The sequence below is a fragment of the Phoenix dactylifera genome, unplaced genomic scaffold (genome assembly GCF_009389715.1).
Source record: "Phoenix dactylifera cultivar Barhee BC4 unplaced genomic scaffold, palm_55x_up_171113_PBpolish2nd_filt_p 001483F, whole genome shotgun sequence".
Lineage (NCBI taxonomy): Eukaryota > Viridiplantae > Streptophyta > Magnoliopsida > Arecales > Arecaceae > Phoenix > Phoenix dactylifera.
The window spans coordinates 47,052-53,086 of record NW_024068796.1 but is presented as its reverse complement, the minus strand read 5'-3'; positions in this window follow the sequence as shown (position 1 = coordinate 53,086).

The following is a 6,035-nucleotide window of genomic DNA, read 5'->3' as shown; positions in this document are numbered from 1 at the left end:
CTTGCAATGATAGGATAAAAAGTTACATGCATAAATGCAGTGTGGTCCCCCTGCTACCTCTATATGCATATGGTATATAGTATCCCTAGAGGATATGCCTCAGGTCTATAAAACCTAGAAGGTACATGGGGTGGGAGGATAAGATATTTCTCATCTCCTTTTGAGGAGTCTAATACTCTTGGGGGGTTGGGGGGGGGGGGGGGGGGGGTGGAAATCTCATAGATAATTTCATTTTAGAATGATATGCCCACAGACATGTACTCCAATGTAAAAGTGGAGACCATCAAAGATGGCTCATTCATTTATAGTTTATACTACCCAAAAACAAGGATGTTTCATCTATCATGGTACACTATTAATATCATAAATTAAGAAAGACACTGGACCCTTTTTATCTTGTTTGAAGTGATATCTAAGATAAGCCTTCTCTTAGTAAAGTAGTGCATGAAAAAGATATCATGCATATATATGGATTGCCTTGTGCCACATATAGTTCCAATTTCTGCCTATTGAGTTGTAACATATAAGCTCATACAGTTACTTTTATCTAAAAGGAGGCATTTAAACCACTTCCTTATATTTGAGCACAACCAGTGGTTCTCAACTTTAAAACATGTGCAACACTATACCATGGGAGTGCATGCCACATTTGAGAGGCCCACCTTGGATTTCTATTTTTCTCCTCAAAAAAAAAAAAAGGAAAAAGCAATACGCCTAGCTGAATTTATGGTGGTATCCCTTCAATTGCAAACTCCTTTTGTTCTACTTAGAGAAAGTTTGACCACACCAATAAGGCTTCTTTTAGGCGACATACAAACATCCAAGCTTGATGTTCATAATGGATTAAAATATTTCTAAAACATAAAATTAAAGATTGATGGTTACTCTCACTTCTATTCTTCATCTTCTTTCTTAAACTCTTTTGGTGAAACATATCCATGGATTAGCAGTTAATTAGCATAATATCTTCCCTAGCCATCTCTTCTTCCACCATTTGATTATTTTGGCCAAAGGTAATGCTTGCTTCTATACCAAATCCATTAGCAAGTCAACTGCATGCACACACATAAATATAGTTTAATATACTTTTACTTTTCAAGGATGCACAAGCGTGCTAATAGTGCTATGGACTGAATGGCATCATATATATGTTGCTGCTCACATGAGATTGGCACCATGGATGTCTGATTCTCCTTGTCAATTGTTAGATATTTTATTTTTTGATTCCTATGAAGGAGTGAAGTGGATCAGATAATAACCATCCGGACCTATTTTCGTATCTGAATCTATCCGAATATGGATAAAAATTTAAGCATCTGACTAATATCCATATCTTTCAAAGAAAAATGGATATGAATATGAATCGACAACTATTCCATCCGTATCTGAATATCCAATTTTATTTGTAACTCTATTTAATTTCATATAACACCCATAAAATTTTAAGAAAAATAAATGACCACATTAGCATGCTATTGACTTAATTGATCATCCACTTAGTAATTAATATTTTTGATTCTACCGTAATGAAGTTTAATTATTCGATTTGTATACATATATGTTCAAAATGAATACGGATATGAATTTTTCCATTCGGCTAGCATCCGTATCCATATATGTAGTCATCAAATAAAACAAATATCCTGTCTGAATCCATTTCGATTTCGGCCCTATATATTCTCATAGTTGTATTTACTCTAAATTGGTTTAATGAATTCCGGTTTAACAATAATGAAAAAAAGTAAAGTATATAAATATAAGGTGCCAAACAATAATATCACAACAACTGGCGACGACGAAGAAGATAGGAAAGAGGATAAGAAAAAATAAATATTGGGAGGTGACAGTGGAAGCACGAAGCCGGCTCTCCGTTGGTGACAGCAGTACATGCAAAGGTGCATCCCACTATTGTAGATTCTCTTCGCTGTCTGTACCTTCCCTTGTATCCTCCATGTTCTCATCCCTCTACGTTGTCCAATTCACCACTATGCACCATGAAACCACTCCATGTATCAACCCCAAGAAGCTTCTCCTTCCCACTCTTCTAAATTTTTTAAAACTATTTCACAGCTGGAACTTGCTTTCCCTAGACGATCGAAGTCTCACTTGACAAGCCTGCATGGTGCTCAATGTCATGGATGTCAGTATGCATTAGAGCTATATGCGCTCCTGCTCCCACAGAGATGGGGTCGAAGAGTAGTTGGTTTCCTTTAAATGATTCATGCGTCGATGGACCACATGATGATATCGGGTTTCATCTCCCCACTGATGGTTTGGTTTCGGTAGGAGGCACAGGAATGACATGCATGCCTTGGAGGAGATCACTTAATTAAATATCGATATAGTGGTACTGCTGTTGGAAATGAGTAATGATAGGTTACTGGTCACGGTCCCCTCCTCGTTGTTTTGTTTTAGCCAACATCCCATGAGCTGTAGAGGTACATCTACTCACAAGCACTTCGCCCTGGGCATCAAATGGCAGGACCACTTCATGGTTATAAGGTCAGTCAAGGATGACAGCACAAAAGAATGAGAGAGAGGGGGTGAGAGTTAAAACTAGAGGAATTACTTTGAGATATATATATTACCTAAACTTGTATAATTAAGAAGGATAATATGCCTTTCATTCACCTAACATTCTTCTTTGCAAAGTTGATCCGACCTAACTATGTGAATAAAAAATTGGAGTTAACTTTTAGGAATATCGATGTGCTTTATTGTAAGACATATAAATGGTGGACAGCTTTTTAAAGCGGCTTGAGAGCAGGTCATGTCGAGCTGTGGAAACTAACATTCCGGATTCTGTAATCTTTTTGATACTTCGGAGAACTCATTAGCATCCAAATGCATGCTCCGAGGTTTCCACACCTATTTTTCTACACCTCTCACCTGGATTCACCGCTGTCAAACAGTGTTATGAAACCGGGTCCCACCCCACGAGATCACTCTGAACTTTGTTTGATGACGATAGGATTCAAGTCGAGAACGTTTGCCTGCCATCAGAAGAACATTTATTTATGGTTTTCCATCTTTGGAGTGTGAAGCAGCAAGACTACTTGAAATATAGAACAGCACCAAGCAAGCATGCACCAATGGCCACCATTTTGTCTCCTTGCCTCCCTTTGCATGGTAGTTCATCAGCACAAACTACTATCACCTTCCTAATTCTACCTCCCAACAACTCCACAAAGGCCCAAAGTTTCAGAGCCAATTCCTTCTCATGGGGCCTGGCCATAGTAAACAAATCCAGATAAAAACAAAGTCCCCTCTAATGATCCTCCCCCTTATTCATACTCCTCTTTCCTCTCTCAAAAGTAAAAAAGAAAGAAGAGAAAGGAAACTGTGCTCTTTTACCCCTAGAACATAGAGGCCGGTGGTGGTGGACCGGACGATAAGGATACGTTATGGCCAACGGTACCTGGTCCCCTCTTCTCCTCTCTTAACGGAGATCCATCCCTCAAAATGGGCAGGCCGGGGCGCCATGTGGAGGACTTATAGTTGTCGGAGGCCTAGATCTGGCTTTGGTTGGTGACCACAAACTGGAGAAAACTGCCTCATTAAAAGGATGGAAGATGAAACAGAGCAAGGAGATGCCTCCCTCTCTCATGACAGCATCTCAATTAATCCAAAAGTGGATGAGTCTCCAATGAGACAGCTTGTATCATTAGCTTGTAGTAGAGGGGAAGAAGAATTGATCATGGAGTTAAATCTTGGTGGTGTTCAACTTATCATTTTATTATCACGTAATGTAATTTAATTATTACCATTGCATGATGCAGGCACGTGTTTTTGTATCAACTTTTTTGAGCTTTTTCTTCCCTGTACCAGACCTCTTACTAAGTAGTAAGTAGTATAGGTTGTAGGCTTTTGTGGGGAAGCCATCGTCTCTTTTTTCAGCGCGGGAGAGATGCAATGAGAAGTGTTATTATATTCAATGGTGCATGCTCGTTGTAGCCGCAGCCTGTTATTTATTTCTAAATAAATTTCTATACTCTTTTGTTTTGTCCTCCGCGTAGTCTTATCCGTCGAGTTATATAACGGTTAATAAGTAATAACTTCACCATCCTCGATCTTCTGCATCCAATTTTTTTTTATTTAAAATTTTAACTGAATTGAGTTGGAATATTAGGTAATCAAAAATTTATCTGCAAAAATCTACTCCAACTATTAATCGTCTGTTTTTTTTTTTTTTTTGGGAATCAGTAACTGTTTATTTCGAATATATATATATATATATATATATCATTAAAATGGTCTAGTCCAAAATCTTACAATTTGGTAGAATCAATGATTCTGGACTAGATAAATTGATACATCTTAGCTATAATATATTGCTCTTTTGAAGCGCAAATAATTTTTTATTCATTATATGCATCATAAAAATGGACTTATCCAAAATCTCACTATTTGATATGATTGTTGATTCTGGACTATATAAATTGATGCATATAAGCTATAATATATTGGCAAAAATTTTACCTTCCCAAAAAATGGAATGGATTTATTGCTACTATTACTCTCTTACTTTTTCTTGGGTACTAGTAATTTCTTTTTTTTAATATATATATATATATATATCATTAAAATGGTCTCGTCGAAACTCTCACAATTTGGTATAATTGTTGAGTCTTGGCTATAGAAATTGATACATCTAAGCTATAATATACTGGCAAAAATTTTGTATTGCTACTAAAATTGATCTACTATGCCTTACCAAAGGAAGAAATAGATCTACTACTACCACTAGTCACTTGCTTTTTTTGAGCACTAAAATTTTATTTAGTGTATATATATATATATATATATATATATATATATATATATATATATATATATGTATGTATGTATATGTATGTATCATTAAAATGATCTCGCCTAAACCTTCACAATTTTTGGTACCATCATTGATTCTTGACTTTATAAATTGATACCTTGTAGCTATAATATATTAGCCAAAGTTTTATCATCTCTTCTAGCCATCCTTTTTTTTTAAAAAAAAAATAATTATTAGATATAAAAATAATAATTGTCATCATACTGTTGCTATAATTTTAAAATATTTTGGTTTGGGAATTAAGTAGGCAATATAATTTTTCTTTTTTCTAAGTGAAAGTAGGCATTTGACTTAGAGAATATCAAACAACAGTTAAACCTAGTTCAGAAGTTGAATGAGAAATTTTAACACAAACCTTTAAACCCTCGGTGTATATACACACAAATGATAGGTGCTGGTTGGTTTTTGTTGCGAAAGATAAGTATATCCTTAGGTTTTTGCTTGCTTTTCCTCGGAAAGGGCTTCTTTCAGTCATTCTAATAATGAAACAAGGACAGCAAATGTGGATTACATTACACTAGTCATGGAGAATTTATGGAATCTGGGAGTTCCCATATATTCATGATTTAATTGAAGTATTGAGGATCAGCAATCCTACTTTGTTTTTTTATGACTTTGGGTATTTGCTCCTAGAATAACAACATGCAGCCTCCTTATCTTGAGAAGCTTTCCTATAATAGAATACACATATAAGAACATTAGGTTAATCAAACTCACTAACATCGGGCTATCCATACCATGAAATTGCTATTATTCACTATATAAAATTTTCATTTAAGCTTTTCTTCCATTTTCTCTCTTGATGGACAAAAACATTATTAGCCTAAACTTCTTCGAGAAGTTATAATTAAACAAAAGAAAGAATAATTTATATAATTTTTCAAAAAGAAATAACTTAGAGGCCGTTTGGTATTATTTTTATTTTCAAATATTTAAGAGAAAAATATACCCTATCGGATCCTGTATGGTGAATTTTTTCTTTATTTTTTAAATTAATTTTTGCAAATCTCAATAGTCTTTGAAAGTAAAAATTTATTGCTTTCAGAAAACTAGTAGAAAAGAATAGTGAAAGTTTGGTACCAACTTTACCTTTCCCATCAATTTGCACATAAAATTTTTATCTTTTAAAGAAATAAATCTCATCCACTCATTATTTGAAAAAGAAAAAAAAGGGACAATAAGATCCATATCATTTGGGTTT